Raw genomic sequence first — 20001 nt, forward strand, 5'->3', positions numbered from 1 at the left:
AGATTTCTGCACCGCAAAAGCAGACGGGACTCAAGACTCAAAACAATCAGATCCGTTGTTCAGGCGTCGTTTGCACGGAACGCAGCATTCAGAGCGCATAACGTTAACGTTATGTTTATCGGGTCCGGTTCACAGGCGCCGCACTGTACTGCGGCGCGAGACTAATATCTCCGGCGCACGAACCACGTTGCATAACTGTGTTATTAATGAGAGACGCACGCACGTGCACACGCGCGTCGGCACGCATTCATCGAACGGAGAGTTGAATTGAAAGCGGCTCGTGTTGCCACCGCGCCGCCTGCTGCCATGCCGCTTGTTGCGTCTGCAGACGGATCGTTATACGTACACTTTTTTTCTAATCCGTCCACCGGAATCAGCTGGATACGGAGGGAACAATAAACCCGGCATAACTTGCCGGCTGTTCGGCTCGGTTAACAGTATCAACAGTGTTAACAGCTAACCGTCGAACTTAATACCCGTTTTACACGTAGTTGCCTGATGAGGGGAAGGAACGCGAATTGAGGCGAATACCATTTACCCTCGAGTCACGTGACTGGGGCGTGGCGGAAGGCGTCAGTTGACTGGGCGGAGCAATAGCGTCGTAGAAGGGGAAAGTAGAGTGGGAACACAAGCCTTGATCTGGCAATTCTGGTTTTACACGACAAGAAACGAGCCAGCATATACTGTGAAGAAACGACTGGACGTTTTCATACTTTTTCTGTTTTGTAAAAGAATTGACAAGAACGCTGGAGTATGAAGCATTTCCTACATTTGCGTATCAAATGCATATTCCATTAATTGGACGGGTATAGCAATATGCGAATTACACCTCGAATGACAGTATAAATTAGAGAAGAAAGGAAAGCAGTGTTTCACAGAGAGCATTCATTAATGAAGGATGCGCGTTGTATTTGCGTTTCCAGAGTGGCAACACGGACGAGGTGAGAGAGAGAGAGACCCGTTGTGTTCCGTTCTTGAAAATGGAACACAATCAGCTCTCGTCAGAAAGTATATCGCGTAATTAAGACTGTAAATTAGAAATTGAATTGTGTTGGTTGCTCGCTCGACGGGCTTAATCTAAGATCGAGGAGGGAAAAAAGGTAGTGCCGTTCGCACGGTGGAACTTCATTCTGTATCAGGAATTAGGTGAACCAATTCCGTTCTTATTAAAGCTTAATTAATATTGTACAGTTACCGATTATTCGGTCAGTGAACTTTCTGGGGGATTCGCGATCAATTTTCGTGTCGCGTTCCACGGAATTTTAATGAATCCGGACCGGTGTTAATTAACGTAAGAAAAGACTTCGATGGGTGTTTAATAATTCGTGGCGCTTCCCGATCTAAATGGAGTCTATCGACTCTATTATAAAGCTTTCTGCTGAGATTGTTAAAAAGCTTGAGAGAAAAGTCTCCATATATTTTTTTTTATGACGCCTTGAAATTTTATGCACAGTAGAACTTCATTGTGTACGTATAATTACGTAATTTTCGAACCGTTCGATTATCCGAAGACATCGATTTTCCGGACCACCTCGGTCACGATTAGTTCGGATAGCCGAGGTGTCCCACTGTAATTTGTCATATTATTGCAACGCGGATAGATGCTTGGGACTCCGTCTGGTTGGATGCAATTAGTAGATACTACATTCCGGAATGAAACGTAAAGCAGCAATTACAATACAATGATTGCGGGGTCGTTCATTTTCTCCTTTTTTCGTGAACCGTAGTTACTTAGTCTGCGCATCAGAGGAAAAATATAGTTTTCAAGCAGCGAGGCCACCGTTGCGTCGGTAATTGCGCGTCTTATTAGTGCATGACTTATTTATGACACGCAAGAGATCGTTACCGGCAGCTTACATGGAACACGGTTTTCTGTACTTCAGGTGTTCCCGATGAAAATCGAGCCTAATGATCTGGCAAGAGTTCTAATTTTCTGAGAAACAATCTAGTGAACTGATGGAGTTCACTCCTAATGAAGATGACTTACAGTTAGGAAGCTAATGATAAATAAATAGACTGCGGATCTTCATGCAAAATCAAAATGTTCTGCATTGATTGCGGGAAGCAGGAATAAAATAAAAATTGATTTCATCCCTTAATGACTTTGTTGCATTAAAAACAACATTGTGATGTTCTTAAATTTTTCTAGTCCTTTACTCCTGTTTTAGATTTCACTCAACCAAATTCTTTATAAATGCATAAATATCTGCAGTCTATAAATAAATTGTGGCTTGACATTCAAATTAAGGTTAAAACTTGTGTTCCCACTCTACCACGCCCCCCCCCCTTGGCCACGCCCCAGTCACGTGACGCCTTCCGCCTCTGTCGTGTATACGTCAGAGAGAGAGGGTAACGTTTTCCCCTCAACTGGTGCTCCGTCCCCTGATCTGGCGACTCCGCGAAGAAGTTGTAAGTCGAGTTCCTTTTCCCAGGACGTCTATTATTTGTTACGCTCTCCCCAAAGGTGGTCCTTATCCCCTGCCGCAGTAAGTACGGATGAATCTAGATGTCGTGAAGTTAACAGACGAACTAAATCCGGCGCTTATCGATTGTACCCGACCCGGGTATCCATCTCTTCACCCTTATCGGATCGAATCTAGCTAATCGGGAACAAATGGCTCGCGAATCGATTGCTCCATCATGTGCAAACGGCCGTCCGGATACTTCAAAGATACGTCGATTACATGTTCCACCCGCATTAAAAGTGGGTGGAAATTGTTAAAACCGAATATACAGCGGAGCTTTGTGCAATTCATGGAATATTTATTTGCAGGGAAATATGGAGCTGAACAAAAATATATTTGTCGTGTAATCTGAATTGTTTGAAAATAACGTCCACTTATCGAAATAGTCAAAGCGAATAATTGAAATGGTCGGGAGATTATGTAGGACCTAGTTCTGGCGTTCTAAAAATATTCACACGATTCGACAACGGTGAAAGGAATCTGGGTCAGCGTCAAACATTATTGGCATCTTAAAAGAAGGACGGATGGATGATCTGAAATTTATTACTTCGGCGTGGTCCTTCCAGATCTCTGATGCAATCCAGTGGTGCATCATAAGGAACCGCAGTGAATCGGAGAGGCAGCTAACGATCGCAATTCCTCGGGAAACTAATATAGGTTGCATCAATATGTAAACGAACCAGTTGCAAAAATTCACAGCTTGGTTTAACATTTTTTAAAGCATATTTTTTAGGTTCTACCGCCTGACAGGGACTCCCTTGACGACTCCCACTACCAGGTTCCCCCACTACCAACTGTTTCGTATTTCCCCTACAGTATTTCCCCTCGCGTGACTGAGAGGACACCGACAATCCACAGGAGGGGAGGAGATCGCAATCGGTAAAGTAGAGCGAACCCATTTCTTAAGGTAGTTCCAACAGACATTTTTAATAATCGGAAAGGGGTTAAAAATGCTTTGTTTATTCGAATGCTCGACCGCTTTTCAATTTTCCGAGCGTTTCCAGCGAAAGGGATTCGCGACGCGAATAAATGCAGATGGTCGCCGAGGATCGTAAACCAATTCACATCATGCGAAGCACGTGCTTCCCAATCAAGCGGGCCGCGGCGTATCCACTCGTGCTGAAATCGTTTCAGGAAAATCCATTTGTATGCCAATTAAACCGAGTCCGGCGTGCATTTATTATGGAAAGGTCAAAGGCAGTGGGCGCGATATCGCCTTGGGTAATTAAACGACGTTCACTGAAATATTCGACCCTCATTTGTACCTCGACGTGCACATATTATAAACGTCCCAATCCATGACGTACTTGACACGGACTAATAATATAACTGGACTGTGAATTTTTTCACGCGAAATTCGAATTGCGTCTCAGTTCCATTCTTTCTCTAATCGTCGGTGCAATTCTTTCAATTTTAACCTTCCCCAGAGTCGCCAGATGAGGGGAAGGCATCACGTGACCGGGGCGTGGCGTAAGGCGTTACGTGACTGGGAACACAAGTCTTAGTTTGGCGACTCTGATCTTCCCACTGTTTCAAACTGTATCTTCAGAGTCTGCTGTAATTTCAATCGATTCAGAACATCTTTAAGTGATGGGGTAAATTCCGCATCAGAGAAAAGAAACGTTTATACGAGCTACAAAATATTTCTCCGATCGTTAGAACAGGTGAAAAGTATTTCTCTGATCGGTAGAACACGTATAAAAATAATTCTCACTCGCGTTCAGAACTAAGCGCCTGGGCAGCAATAAAACGGCACCGGGTGTCTTCAAAATTGTATGGCTGATTTAGGCTGGCGCGCACGGCATAATATCCTCGGGCTTGAAAATTCTATGAAAATGGACGTAATAAAGCGCGATTACAGCTCACGGAACGAAATTGCTTTACGGTCGGCGCACGATTTCACTCCGGGGCCCCTTGTGTGTCCATTAGTACGCAATCTTCAAGATTCTTTTCCGAGGGAGGTCTTTCGTTTTCTGCGGCGGAACCGACGATTTTCAAAGGGAACGCCGCGCGCGCGAGGTTTTTCGATCTTACCTGGGACACGCGCGGCTCGTTCAAACGCGTGTAATACCGGCACGAAGTCCTCGAATAAAGTCGACGAAATTGGCCTTCATTCGTCGAGCCGGTGAACAGACTCACCGCATCGGCATGTCGCTGAATGAACTGTAATGCTGATAACGCGCTGAAATGTGTGCTACGAACACAATTGATAAGACACGGCGTCATTTGAGCCGCGGCGATAGCGCCACTCTTTATGCGAGTGCGGCTCTCGAGCAGATAACATCGGCTTCGTAATCTCGTCGAATTAATACACAATAAACGGAGATCTGGGTCTCCCTCTGTCTTTAAAATTCGCCGTCGTTGCAATTTACCAGTCGTCAAGATAAACTTTATATAGGCCGAGAGTATAATGTGTTGGATTTCAAGTGCGTGCTTGGAGAATTAAAATGTTTTTCCTAAATTCCGGCGAGAGTGTCACGCTTGGTGCTCGCAAAGCTTCGACAATTAAGCACTCCGGGGCCAGGGATTTTTAGATAAAAAATTCGCCGGGTGATTTATGGTGTACCGCCTTTGGAAAAAATTGTTGCCGCGTACACTGTGCGGACCGTAATGCGCTCTAAACAAAATTAGTCAGCTTATTCTCGCCTTTCTGGTCGTGAGTTTGCGCAGCTTTGGAAGTTCGTCTGGCGAATGGCAGTTTTTCAAGTTCCTCGTGCCCGGAAGTTCTGCGAAGCAAGACGCGTTTCCGGGAAAATGCAGAGTTACGAAGTTCGTGACTGGTCTTCAGGGTAAACGAGACACGGATGCCGCTAGGAGCTACAGCAGAGTTGCCCGGGCAGGGGAATCGAGGGGAAATAGCTACCCCCTCTCTGCCTGTGACGATGTGTCACGTGATGAAGGCGTAGCCGATGGCGTCACGTGACTGAGGCGTGGCGGGAGCGTGGGGAATAGCGTCGTAGGTGGGGAAAAGGTAGAGTGGTTTCTTTCATGCAATAATAATGAAACAAGGTTTTTGGAAGGTTTACGAGCTGGTGCAACACGCAACGACTGTTTCACCGAGGTCGCAGGGTGTTCGTGTAAATCTCAGAACCGTGTAAAGCCATATATACGTACACTAGAACCGAAATCCCCGGCGCATTGTAGTAAAGCATTTAAACGTGGCGCATTGTTGAGAGCGCTAAGCTCCATAATGCAGTCGGTTCGGCTAATAATACATTACAGAGTCAGTAATGACACGACGTAAACTAATATTCGCTCCACTTAACGCTGTCCCGTTATTTCCACGATATTTCAAGCACAGCCTCGGTTTATGTGCCATGTTGTTTTCACGGTGTAATGGTATTGCATATCGGATCAAGTTAAACTGTCTCTCTACCGTCTGTCGTCGATCCCTAAAAATAATTCGTGTGAAATGTTTAAGATAAAAAGAGAGCAGGTAAATGTTCAACTATTAAACACGCGAGATTAAATTGTTACCAGATAATAATTCGATTTCCCGTTCACTGGACGCAGCTGACGCGGTCACGAACAGGACTGAAACATTGAGCGTTCGTTACAGACGCGATTAAAGGTGATTACTAGACTGTTGCCCAAGGTTTCTGTACAGGAAAATTCCCGTTCGATTTTCCGAAATGGTCAGAAGGGGGTTCGGGTTTAATAAGGCGAGCATCGCGATGCAGTTGGGGAGACCGGAGGATGTGCTGCTCGAAACGGCGAAGCAGTTGTGTAAACATTCACCGTATCGGACTAATTTACACCGTTTTAAAACACCAATTACTAAACTGGCCAGCTAGCTAACGAGCACCGCATGCACGACCATGCTATAAAACGTATTAGCTACGATTGTCGTTCAGTGTGGAGACATTAAGGTCCCCGATGCAATTCCAGCTGGAAAGCAGAACTCGATGATCGCAGCCAAAGATCTAATACTTTCCCTACTTTATTTCGAACTGTTATGGCTCGATAGTCTTCCGGTTCGTGCGTCAACTCTTTGAACATTTTGCATTCGCTTTCATCACTTTTTCGAGACACTGCTGTGTTTGAAGAAAGACTTGTGTCCACACCAGTGGAGCCAGATGGCATCCAAACGGATCCCATTCCCTCTCCTCCGTTTCCCCCTTCCACTATCCCATTCCAGCACCATGAACACACTCCAACGTCTCCCACTAAGACCGTCTGGTTATCAGAGAGGGGGTACACTGTATTCCCCTCGATTTCCCCGTCCTGACTACACTGGTCCACACACTACCTTTCCCTTCCCCCCTCTACGACGCTATTCCCCCACGTCCAGTCACGTGACGCCTTCCGCCACGCCCCACTCTGGCAGAGAGAGGGTAACTGTTTCCCCTGAATCCGTGCTCCCTCCTCTCACTTGGTGAATCTGGTTCGGAGCAGTAGTGAAATTATTGCGCAATCGACTTGGTACGTTGGTCGGTACAGTTTCATTATACGAAATTCGATTTGGAGGCGCGTTAAATAATACGCGGGAGCGATTAAACGGTCCGCCGTAATTTCGATCGTTGCCGGAACGAGGGTACAGCTTCGAAGTTCGATTTTCGAGGAAATTATCTCGAGCATCGGAAACGATCTATATCGCCGTTTCGTCATCGAGTTCTTTCTCCATTCCATTCGACTCGAGGACGGCAAATTGCAACGGCGCGAATGTACGTGCGCGCGAACGAGCGCCTCGTAAATCGAAACGATTCGGTGCATACGATTTTCACGCTCTCCATAATTTCGCGGACAGCCGCCACCGCCGCCTGTCAAGCATTTTAAACGGCGTCGCTGCTCTGCACCGTTGCGGTCCGTCGTCGTCTATCGGTATCTTTACGGCGTGGACAACGCTTTCCATGATTTTTTTCGCTCCCCGCCGCGTGGAATGTCTCTCAATGCTATCTAGTCGGTCGTTTCGACGGAATGCGGCCGATAAACAGCACAAAAGAGCGTTGCTTTGGTAGGCTAAGCTGTAGTTCAACGTATCGCGTGCCCTCTCCCCCCCCTCTCCGAGCTAATGCAATATAAGGAGAGAAAGAGAGCAGATTGCTCCACAACGCTTCGAATATGCATTAAGCACCGCTGCTGCACCGCCGACTTTCGTGCGCGGTCGAATTAAAAACGAAATTGTTCCGCTACGAGATGTCCCCCTCTCTACCGAGTGTCTTTACGGGGAAAAGTTATCCCCTCTCTGCCAGGCCCGGAGAACATTTTTGCACAGGGAAAATTTACTCCAAATTACCTCAGGAATCGCCCCGCCCTCAATCGCCTTCCGATACCCCAGCGTCGAAGTCAGGGCCCATAGATAGCCGTAATGAGGAGTCATCTAGCGGGCCCAGCGCGGGCCTAGCTCGGGCCTAGGACGTGGGCCTACTCGTTACGGAAGAGGATAAGCCCAACGAGGACGCAGGAGACCCGATACGACGAGTCGCCCACCACCACGGGAGTAAATACGAAAAGTAGGACCCCGGGTGGTGGTATATCGGGCGTAGTGGAGAAGGGCTTTTTAAGGGCGGTGGGGAAATGCACTTACGCACACCCTCTCCTTCGATGGTGGTCGGAGAGGGTAGTGCGGGGCTCGGCTCCCCCTAAGGTGGAATTTGAGGAGATTATAGGGCCTTATGCTTCCGCCATATAGTGGAGAAGTGCTAGGCCCTGGGCGGTGGGGTCTTAGTGGGTATAGGCACGGATATAGTCCCGCCGTTCCTCCAATTTCTATCTAAGGGGGAGCCGAGCCCCACATTACCCCCGAACTTCATTTTAGGGGGGTGTGCGTAACAGCATTTCCCCACCGCCCAGAAACACACAAAAAAAAATCGTGGCTCAACTCGTAATTTTATACAATGGATATTTCCAGCTGTAGACCATTTGCGATATCCAGGACGTGATACATACGACGTGAACCCAAGGATTCCGGATAAGTTTCCCGCCGCGCCTCATTATCCGCGACAGGCGTAGCTCCTCGGAGTTGCAAATGAACCGTATCCACTTAGGGACTTTCATCGTCAAAGCGTAATTGATTAGATCAGGTGTCGCGCTCGCAACGAAGATTTATATCAGCCTCTCCCGATCGATAAAATTCTCGGATTCGTCTCCGATTGCTTTAATTGTTCCGAAATGGCGAGCGAGAGGCCCGGCCACTCTGATTCGGCTGGCTGTGCTCCGGGCGTCTGTCTTCGTTTGATCTCGCGAGCAACGTGAACTGGCCAGGATGATCGGCACGTATCGGGTCCCGCCTTAACCGCGTAATGAACTCGTAACGAGTGAGCAGCTTCCACCCGTGGAAATCTTTCCTGGAACCAGTCCCAGGAGCGTAACGAGTCTCCGCTACAATTAATTAATCTCTCCTTTGATGGGGTGGGCCGGGCCAGCGCAGGCTGAATAGCGGATGGGGACACGGGTAAAAGGAAAATGTTTTTCGCGGAGTCGTGTAATCAGGCAAGATGCATGTACAAGCTGGTTGGCCACAAGACGGGCTCGAGGTAGACCGTGCTCGTCAAAAATGTCCGCCGGAAGTCGTCTATGCAAACTCCTTTCGACGCTGAAGTCGGGCCAGAGATGACTTAATCGCGTCCAATGAATGGCGTCAAAGTGGGTTTCCAGCAATCTTTTTAGCCACAGAATGCTTTGAGGGTGCCCCTCGCCAAGAAGCTTTCGGGGACTGATTTTAAAGCGGGCGTCCACGAAATGTGGAGTACAGTATTTTGTCCATAAATGTCCGAAATGTCTGGCCGGTAAATGTCCCAGAACTATCCCCACTACTGCGGGGTGCCCCAACTTACAATTAGTAATCTGATCTCGGCTTGGTACATATATCGATGTGAACCACTACTAACGCGACGCGGAGAGTCGCAGTCGTCGGCACAGTTCAAACGCCCGTGCGTCATCACAATGTAACACCAATATTTAATCTTCTTTATTTTTCATTATATTTTTATGGAACTTTCACCAACATATTCCTGGTATTTTTCTAATGCAAAATGATACCAAACACGATATCATTTCAACTGTATTTAGTGGTTTAATCGATGATGAGAGTGTCGAACGCAAGGAAGGACAGCGCATCAGAAAGAAAGAGACGCGGACAGTTGTCGTCGCATCGACAGTTGTCGTGGTCTATCTTTACACGCGCTGTCCTTCTCTACGTTCGACTCGGCCTTTGAAGCTCAAAAAGTAGTACCAAATGCGATAGATGCGAAGAAATCCCCCCGAGGCCTTCGCATCTATAGAAAATTTACTGTAGTTAGTAGTAATTGTGAATAACTCGTTTGCACGAATGACGTGAGCAAGACCTGTATAAAATATCGAGAAGTCGCGCGGTCAACTTATTAATGCAGTTCTCGCGAAATGAATTCAGAAGAGGAGTGGTAAGAGCTACACCAGTCGATGAAATTTAATGAAATTCGTCGCCCCGGAAGATCGACCTTCGGCCCGGCGCGTTTCATTATTCACAGGGCGAGCCCGTCCGAGCCCGAAAACGATCCGCAACCGGCACGACTGCATTTTTCTACGTTCCCCGAAGAAACGGAGCCCGCACGGGCCAAAGGGGATGGAGTTTCATGGTGATGTATCGCGTTGCACGAATCGATCTTAAGAGAAGTGGCCGGACGGGCCCAGGGTATTGCATATTACCGAACCATCGGAGCTTGTTGCACGGATATTGCTTGCCACGCGCGCATATACGTGCATAGGTGCATAGGTCCAGATACATGCATACACGAACAGGCCGATTGCACCGTCACCGACGCAGATTACGTGTCCCGCGGCCGTGTGCGTGCCAGGACCAAGGACGTTGCGTTCTACAACCGAATTTCAGGGTACGAAGCACCCGTCCAACCCGATGTTTCCAAATCGAAACTTCCAATATTGCTCTGTTAGAACACTGTGACCGGATTCTTATGATTTTTATTGGCTCGGTGCGCTATAGTTAGCGGCAGATTGGATCCCGATTGCCTGCGGATAGATTTGATGACTAAAATTTCCGCATTTTAAATGGAATTTTGAAGTTGACAAATCTAAACTTTTCAACTTGACAAATCCAAACTTTTCAACTTGACAAATCCAAGTTTTTCAACTTGAAAAATCCAAGCTTTTCAACTGGAAAAATCCAAGCTTTTCAACTTGACAAATCTAAACTTTTCAACTAGACAAATCTAAACTTTCCAACTTGACAGATCTAAACTTTCCAACTTGACAGATCTAAACTTTCCAACTTGACAAATCCAAGCTTTTCAACTTGACAAATCTAAACTTTTCAACTTGTGGAATCTAAAATTTTCAACAGGACAAAAATCGAAACTCTTCAATTTATAGAATAGAAACTTCTCTTTTTAGTTATGCCTCAGAGTCACCATTCAAAAATTTAAGAAAGTCGACATATTATTTTGAACTCTGAAACATGTTTTTAATGGACTTGTCAACTTGGCAATTGTAAACTTTTCAACTTGACAAATCTAAACTTTTCAACTTGTCGAATGTACAATTTTCAACTTGACAGAAATATTCTAGAAGCTGCAAGATATTTTTATTTGCTCCGAGTCTCTTGCAATCAGACAATGTTCATTTTGCATAATAAGTCTAGTAATACAATTTACAAGATGCAATAGCTAAACAATTTCCCCAAAGAAATGTTACTTAATAGTGATAGTTGAAACGCGAAGGATCATTCGTCTCAATCGATCCATTAGTGTCCCTGGTAGCTAAATGATCGAGGGTTAGCAACGATCACAGTTAATACAGCCACGTAATTCGTGTTCGGTCGCTTCATAAACTAATTGACGACTAATTTACTACGAATATTTGACGGCTAATGGGGGAGGAACGCTCTCTTAAACTGTCTGAAAGCTAAACGACCGGGCTACTAAGTGTAAGTTTGATTGCTTTCAAGATCCTAGAGTGACAACTACTTGGGGCCGGAATGAATCCCGACCTCCTAATTGACTGTTGATTGACTTCTAACTCGCTAATGACAAAGTTTAGCTGGGAGGCACTGCGACTTCCCCTCCATTACGTTGCTAATGTGATTTTCCCCTAGAGGGAGTGCTATGGTATTTATTCTATGGCAGTGGATGGAACGCAGACTCTATCTGTAAAGTCTAGACTTCGAAGTGAAACGAGAACGAGGGATCAGGCGCTTTTACCTGAACGCTTCGTCAGCGTTGCCTGAATCATGCTCAAAGCCCCAGGTAAACTCGATTAGGGTGCCTAGGAATTTTTAACCCCGAGGTTCTACCGGAGACAAAACATCAAAAATTCTAAAGTACAAAAAAATATATAATAAAAACTTTTTAAAAACCACGCTTATATTAAAATGCACTAAAAAAGGAGAAAATAATTTTTTTAGACATTGGTGACTATGGATAAAAGCGTGGAGCGCTAAACTATATTGACGTAATCTTCGTGGGCGCTCCACGCTTTTATTTATAGTCACCAATGTCTACAAAAATGATTTTCTCCTTTTTAGTGCATTTTAATATAAGCCTGGTTTTTAAAAAGTTTTTTTATATTTTTTTATTTTCTACTTTTTAATCTTTTTTAAATGGAACACAAGATATAATAATACTGGTATGAAATAGTAAGATATAGAAACGCAAGATATGGAAATACGCGAGATAGAATGAGGGGATGACTCCGAGAGACGACGTCTCTTAATGGAGTCAGAAATTGTCCGAAATGGAACTGAATGAACGGAACCACACCGACTGAGCTCCTTCTATGATATAAATTATTAAATTTATATAAAATTTTTAATTGAGAGGGAATTTTAAATTATAATATAAATTAGGAAATATAGAGAAAGACTTAATATTACAATGTAAATTAGTAAATTTATTATATAATTTAAAAGAAGGGGTTAGAATTATAATATAAATGAGAATAAATTAGTAAATTTATATATAAAATTTAAAATTGAGGGAATTTTAAATTATAATATAAATTAGGAATTTTATTATTAAATTTTAAGAGAAAGACTTAATATTAGAATAAATTAGTAAATTTATTATATAATTTAAAAGAAGGGATTTGAATTATATAATATAAATTAGTAAATTTATATAAAATTTAAAATTGAGAGGGAATTTTAAATTATATACATTAGAAATTTTATTATTAAATTTATGAGAAAGACAATATTAGAATGTAAATTAGTAAATTTATTATATAATTAAAAAGAAGGGGTCAGTGGAGTGGGGATGAGTCGGAGTGGGAACGCGTAGTGGAGTATGTACTGTACCGAGTTTCGCGCGACGAAGTGTGACGGTCAATATTAAAATTTTTTTCTCCTGAACGCACAGTTTTTTTTTAAATTTGTTTTTTAATATTGCATTGTCGTCCAGTTCTGAGCTATGTTTAAAGTTTCAAGTCTCTAGCTTGCATTGACGCATACAAACGACAATGCTAATATAAGCGTGGTAATAAAAATTCTTGAAATTCAAGGTTAAATTTAATTTCGCGGCAGCTTTCTTACATCAACTTCCACCAAAGCGAGAATGTGTCCCTTCCGAACAAAATTTGTACGCGTCTGCAACACGAAGGGATATGCCTGGCTCAGAACTCAACAACATCGGCGATGCGCTCGCTTCGCAGACTTTCCGGGATGCTCGATAGTATTTACATGATAGCACGAATTCCTCGGCTCGCCAGGCAAGACGTCTACCTCGCGTTTCTCAGATCGAATTACCTGTCAGCGTTTCACAGATTTTCAGAGCCCCGCTATTCACAGTACGTCGCGGACGAATGAAATTCAGCCAATAAAACGTTCCCGAGCGCGGCCCCCGAACAGTTTAGCCTGTTTCGCAGATGTTGCCTAGTCGGAAAAAGAACCGGAGGGGGGGGGACTGCGATTGCAAATATTTCGCGAAACGTCGACAAGGGAATACAGATGTATGCTCGCCGAGGAACACCGATGGAATACTCAATGTGTCCCCTCTTCCCCTTGAGCCGGCTGTTATGGCGGACACGGATCACACGAGAAATTGATTTAATTGCGTTCCACGCCGGATCATTGTCAAAATCACCGGCGTAAATAACTCGTTACTTTGATGAATGGCGCCGGGGCTCGCTCGACCTTGCAATCCTACAGTTATTATGGCTGCCATAAAGCTCTTTCGCCGGACGTTGCTGCACGCGCAGTCGAAAGATCAGAGCAAAAGAGTTACCCCCTCTCTGCCCGCACGCGGGCTAGTCAAGTGACGTTGTGACGCAATCGGAACGCGTCACGTGACATTATGATCCAATCAGAGACGTGGAGGGGGAAAGTAGACATCTTGGGACTCTGGCTGCACGGCTATTTTGCGTTTCGGTAACCAATAGACTTTTTCATTTTAATGCAAACTCAATGTTGACGACCAATTAAATTTTTAAAATGAACACTGCGACGAGGTACCGTTGACAATTGCTCAAGATAGTTGGCGTTGTGTCATCGCGCGTTTTCGAACCGTTGGAGAAAGCTAGAGCCTCCGCAAAAGGATCGAGCCTCATCGATCCGCAAAAGGATCGAGCTACACGATCCGTTAGAGTCTAGCTTTCCTACCCGACAGTCTAAACACTGTGTTTCTAATCTCAATAATAGCGAATTGAATATATTCGAACAAATTTAAAAAAATTTTTAATTTTTAAAGAGGAAGAGCACGAGTGAACAAATCTGGAATTTTGTTCGCAGGGAATGTGATCGAGTTGCTCGATCGCTGCGAAAAATTTTGTAATTCCAGCTATTAACAGGACCAGATGAACAGCGGCAAACCGTGTGCCAGCTGTGTTGACGAATCTGAATGAACTCGCGCATTAACGCTTATCGAGCCGTACAAATCCGCGAGTCATTGGAGTGAGAATCCTGTGGCTCGGATACCAGAATATCGCGAACGGGCTGGCGCGTCGATGCAGGCGAGACGCGCCACTAAATAACTTAATAATCCTCGCTGACCTCGTTTTAAATACTCAATTTTATGAATTTCACGTCCGACGGAAAGTTACGAGTTCGTACAACGCTGCCGCGCGGCCCATAACTCCGTGTATGGAAATTACAAACAGTCTAATTGTTATTCCGTGACAAGTAACGTACTCGTGTTTCGAGGATGCTTCACGGTCCACTCATTATTAAACTGCTGCGCCGGTGTTCAAGCATATTCGGGAAATAATTTCTCAAAATGATCACAAGAAATTCACGACCAGATACAGCGAAGCCTTGATCTAAGAAAAAACCTCGGGTCCTTGCTGTTTCTTAGATCCTGTGGTTCTACTATTTTTATTTGCTACTTCAACGACCGCGTCTAACGTAGAGAAGGACTGTACTGTAATTTTAATAATAAGAAAGCTTTCAATAATTTCACGAAAGTCCCACAAAAAATAATGAAAAATAAAAAATGCTCCGCAGTGGAGGAGATAGGCAATTTTCTTAGATTCCAAAGCTCCCGTTTTATTATATTAAGGCTTTACCGTATGCTTTCCGAAAATCTCACACAATTAACTCGTTCCCCATAAATATCATAAAAACAACATCTGCGCGCATAAGAATTTTCAATTAATATTTAATTAATATCCTGAGCTAAGTGCTAACAGCTTCATATATGAAAATCCAACGTTGTTAAATATGCAAATATTAGTGCACCTAATTTTTCTTCCTTGTACTTCTTAATTAACAAACTTCGTTACACAATGAATTAACGACTGCATTGTGCAACTTATCCTGAGAACAATTTCGATAATATTGGGTAAGTACGCAGCTCAACTCGCGTGGTTGTTCATCTGAATTCGGTTGGGAACGTTTCCATAGATCCGTTGATCTCGCGAAGAATTCAAGCAGAACGCAGTTAAACATTTTCTCACGTATCATCACGGAAGTTGTTACAGCCGTCGGCGACTGCTCATTACACGGATTTATTATTTTCAGTCTCATTAGCACGTTGCACGCGGAAAAGTGGGACGACTATACGTACATAATGCCATCGATGTGTCGTCTTGATGTCTCGCTCGGCGACCTTGATACGAGTAATCGTCATTAACGCTGTTATTATTCGAAATTTTGACCTCTCTATTGCATCACTCTCTTGGAACTACTTTCATGCTTCATTGGACGTCTTAGATAACCGACCACGCTAATCGTGACTCATTTTCGAGATATAGTAAACACTCGTTAGTGAACGTCCGATACTCTTTCCTACAACGACCATTAATTCTTCGAAAGTTAAATGACGCGGCAGAATGAAGCATATGCATTAAAATATAAAATATTAGAAATGTAAAGTATTAGAAATGTAAAGTATTAGAAATGTAAAATATTAGAAATGTAAATATTGGAAATATAAAATATTGGAAATGTAAAATATTGGAAATGTAAAATATATTGGAAATGTAAAATATTGGAAATGTAAAATATTGGAAATGTAAAATATATTGGAAATGTAAAATATTAGAAATGTAAAATATTAGAAATATAAATATTGGAAATGTAAAATATTAGAAATATAAATATTAGAAATATCAAATATTGGAAATATAAAATATTAAAAACATAAAATATTAAAAATATAAAATATTGGAAATATAAAATATTTGAAATATAAAATATTGGAATCAAATCAAATATTTGAATCAAATCAAATATTGGAATAAAATCAAGTATTGGAAATATAAAATATTGGAAATACAAAATATTTGAAATATAAAATATTAGGCTCTATAAAATGATATTATGGATACCTCCTCCATCAACAGACATAACTGCCTTCTGGCGATTCAATTGGGAGTATGTAATATTTTTCTAGCACGTAGAGGCCAATGAAACTCATCGATCACTGTTCCAACTTCATAATCGTAATTCCTGTGTCACTGTTGATCAGGATCAAAATTCCCGTCCAATTAAACCACTGATTTAATCATAATTGACATAAGACAGTCTATGATCGGATCTCATAATTTTTTTCTATGTCTTTGTGTGGATCAGTAATAAAAATTAATTCTAACTTCACAAAAGAGCATTATCATTTCCGCATACCTCTGTCACGAAGGCAAACGAACGTGTCAAAAATTTACGTAACCCTTTGTGTCCCATGAAAAATGATTTCCGTACTCGTCGCGGCACGGGTGGCGCGGAAATCGCGCGAATCGAGGTAGATCGTCCGCGATCGTGTTCGATAATTACGCGAGCGATCGTTGCAAAATCGAAACGGACACAGACATATTTTCGAATTCAACTCCCGGCTATCTGTATCTCGCGGAGATACTTGAATAATGCATTAAGAGAGATGAGATGAATCAATAAGCTCCGCGAGCGAACATTGCTATTCCGTTTCGTTCCTTTTTTTCTTCTCTGCTTCATAACGATCATACGAACGAACATGGTGGGCGGACTGGTATCTTGTTCACCGTGTTTCTTATGTGAAATTCTTAAGTGGTACTACAGTTAATCGCCGCAACGCAGTCGCCGTTTCGATTTTTCTTTCTTCCGTCTCGCCCGTCTTTTAATAACTGTGTTTCCAATCTGACATTTTTCTCGGCCGCGAAAAGACGCTTCCTTTTTACGGCCTTGGTCTCGCGGGCAAGATTTCCATAATAAAACTACTAAGGGTCTTATTTTTACTGAGTAACACACACAATTCCTTTATAATGAAATCGTTCTCGTTCTCCGAGGCTAGGTTATGTTCGATATTACTTTCAGTAAAATACGTAAAATGAAACATATGTATACGAGCATTGGTTAATTGTTACATAGAAAAAATCACATTGTGGTACTATTATCATTAGGCAAAGCGGATTTTATGCATTTATGACAAAAATGAGAAGATGTAATGTCTTACCCAATGACACAATTTTAGGCGTGAAAAAATCTCGCGAAAGAAAATTTCAAGGTAAACTAAATATTTTTACAGAATGATATATTCTCAGAATTGAGATATACTCAACAGTCTACAAGTGTTTATTGTATAATATATGGTCTAAGGTTGGTGTCGTGATACTTACGCATTTTTCTACGTCGGCGTGACACGGACCATCAAATATCCTCTCCCAGGAGGGTCCTCGCGAGAGCGGTCATTTCTGCAGCCGGTAATCGCGGTGAAACTTTTTATCGGCACCCCGTGGCTCGCACTCGCGTATTATTCAGCGGCTGCTGTTTTCTGCGATTTCATCGAGTCGCTGGGAACCCTTTTAACGCGAACGCACACCCCCGTCGCGTATATCGTGGCGCACGCGAGCACGCTCCGTTCCTTGTTCCTTTTTGTTGTCAAAACTAATTCACTCGGATCCCCTTTGCGTTCAATAATCCGCGACCTGATTCCGGACCGTGTCGTTCCACCACCGGTAACACACTTTCCTCGGCCGAGTAGGATTAATGTCGAGCACTATAACACACACACACACCTTCGCGCCAGGTTTTGCCCGGAACACTTTCGCACTCGTTGTTGTTTTCTTCAATAATCTGGTTCTGCTTTCAGTCTCGCGACGATCCTCGGTGTCAGCGACTCATTGTGGCGGGATCAGTTGCCTTTCCACCATTGAAACCCTCCAAGTGGCTTCCACGAGCCGTCCGGTGTTGTATTTGCACAATCCGTTCGCACGTTGTCTTCCCGACACTACCTGCGCCAGACAACGCTCCGCTTCTTCCATCGAACAGGCAGGCGGCGATTCGAGTCATTAACTGTCCGTGTGGGGAAACCGACCGACCAACAACCGCGTTCCAAACTGCACGAGCGCGAACACACGACTGTTTTCTATTCTGCCCGAACACGCGTCCTCTACGGCCACTCGATTCGACGATTGTTTACACCGGGCTCGACCCTCGCCCGACCGTGCCCGAGGTTTACAACTCCCGAGAAATATGTAAGTACACCTGAGGTTGCAGTATTGTGTATTTCTCCAATTCAAGCCGTGCCACTGATTATTTTATTATTGCAGGAATATTAATTGCAGCAGAAACGGTCTTCAATGACCTTAGAACGAGAATGATATTCTGAAACACGTGCCGACGTTGCGGCTCTCTGTTTACCACGGGCGATTATTTTTTTAATTCAAGCCGAGCCACTAATTATTATTTTATCATTAGAGGAATATTAATTCGAATGCGGATGATATCCTGAAATATGTACCTGAGGGTGCACAGCGCTGTTTACCTCGGGGGATTAGTTTTTCAATTCAAGCCGAGCCACTACTAATTATTTTATTATTACAGGAATATTAATTGCACAATGACGCGCAGCAACTCACCCACAAACCAATGGGGCATTCGCGGCACCATCGACCGGGAATTTCGACGCGGACGAAATTCAAGTTCACCGGCTGCGGATCACCCGAGGAGCACATAAATATTAATCACGTTCACGCAACGGTTCACACAGAACAACAGGATTGAACAAGTCGGTAGTCCCACCGGCAACGAAGCAATTGAATTCCCGGTATTCGACGATTCCACGGCGACTCCTTGTTACGCGCAGATTGCTATCCGTTAATTCCCCGTTAATTAACGAGCCGGAGGATCTGCGTCGCGCGTTCACGTGCGTACACCGGCTTACGGCGCCACGAAGAGACTCTTCAGCTTCGAACACTCGAACGGTTGAGGATGTTCAGCGCTGGCAGCGGGTCGTAGCCGACTGTTGCGGGCCCGATGACACGTAAGATCCTCAGCGATGCGTGCTAACGGTCCAGCCGGTAACCTATGATCCAACGCGGGGCCAGTACCCGACCTTTCCAATTTTGGCGCAGGAGAAGCGACGCAGCGCGGCCATTCGACGGCGCGTTTAGACGACAGGCCAGCCTTTACCACGTCGGGCCAAACAAAACAGGAGGAAAGAGGAAGATAGAGCTACACGCCGGACTTTAAATCTCGGAATAATACGCTTTCGGGCCTGGTCGGGCCTTGGAGCGTCAGGTAGAGAGTTCCCGGTGAAGCGAATGAATCACACGCGCAACCTTCAAGCCAAACGCTTTCGCCTCGAATGCGATTCGATTCGATTCTTCCCGTGCTGCACTTTTCCCCTTCGTTGTCGTTCTACCAAAATATTTCGAGAGCGTCTCGAGCATCGATTGACGGCGACGACGTTCGGCCCAGTGAACGGACTGCTCCCAAAGCGACGGGTAAGTATCTTTTCATCGAAATTCCTCGAAATTACTGCACGGGAACCGAGGGTCCCTCCTTTGAGCTGGCTCCGGATCCCGCCCGGTGCGGCGGCGTGTCGGTTCGGCGGTTGCCCCGCTACTTGGAAGGACGGGTTTTAAACCGCTGGAATTTTCGGCGTTCCTTCGCCGCGCCGCATCGCTTCGGCTCGCTCCGCGTCAGCAGGATTAATCAAACTGGCGTCACCGCGCCGCACGGACGCCATCCTATCCGACTCTACCACGCCGAGCCGGACATTTTTAACCGGCGAAATATCCAGACGGTGATACGCGTCTCTGTTCGCAACGACACCGCACCGACACACCGCAGACGTTCTTAGACTCGGTCAACGTGTCTAGCTGCACAGAAATCGCGCGCGCGTGTGTAAGTCTCGTAAATAAATCCTCGTCGAGAGCACAACCGTCGCGACAGCGTTCGGGGGAGGGGGACTGCTGC

General features: G+C 44.4%; 1 protein-coding gene across 1 annotated transcript in view; it reads right to left on the reverse strand.

Annotated features, from left to right (window-relative positions):
* Positions 1-20001, reverse strand: part of LOC143213024 (uncharacterized) — a 122230-nt gene that overhangs the window by 34089 nt on the left and 68140 nt on the right. The gene's annotated exons all lie outside the window — the stretch shown is intronic.

Source organism: Lasioglossum baleicum, chromosome 10 (genome assembly GCF_051020765.1).
Source record: "Lasioglossum baleicum chromosome 10, iyLasBale1, whole genome shotgun sequence".
NCBI classification, from domain to species: Eukaryota; Metazoa; Arthropoda; class Insecta; order Hymenoptera; family Halictidae; genus Lasioglossum; species Lasioglossum baleicum.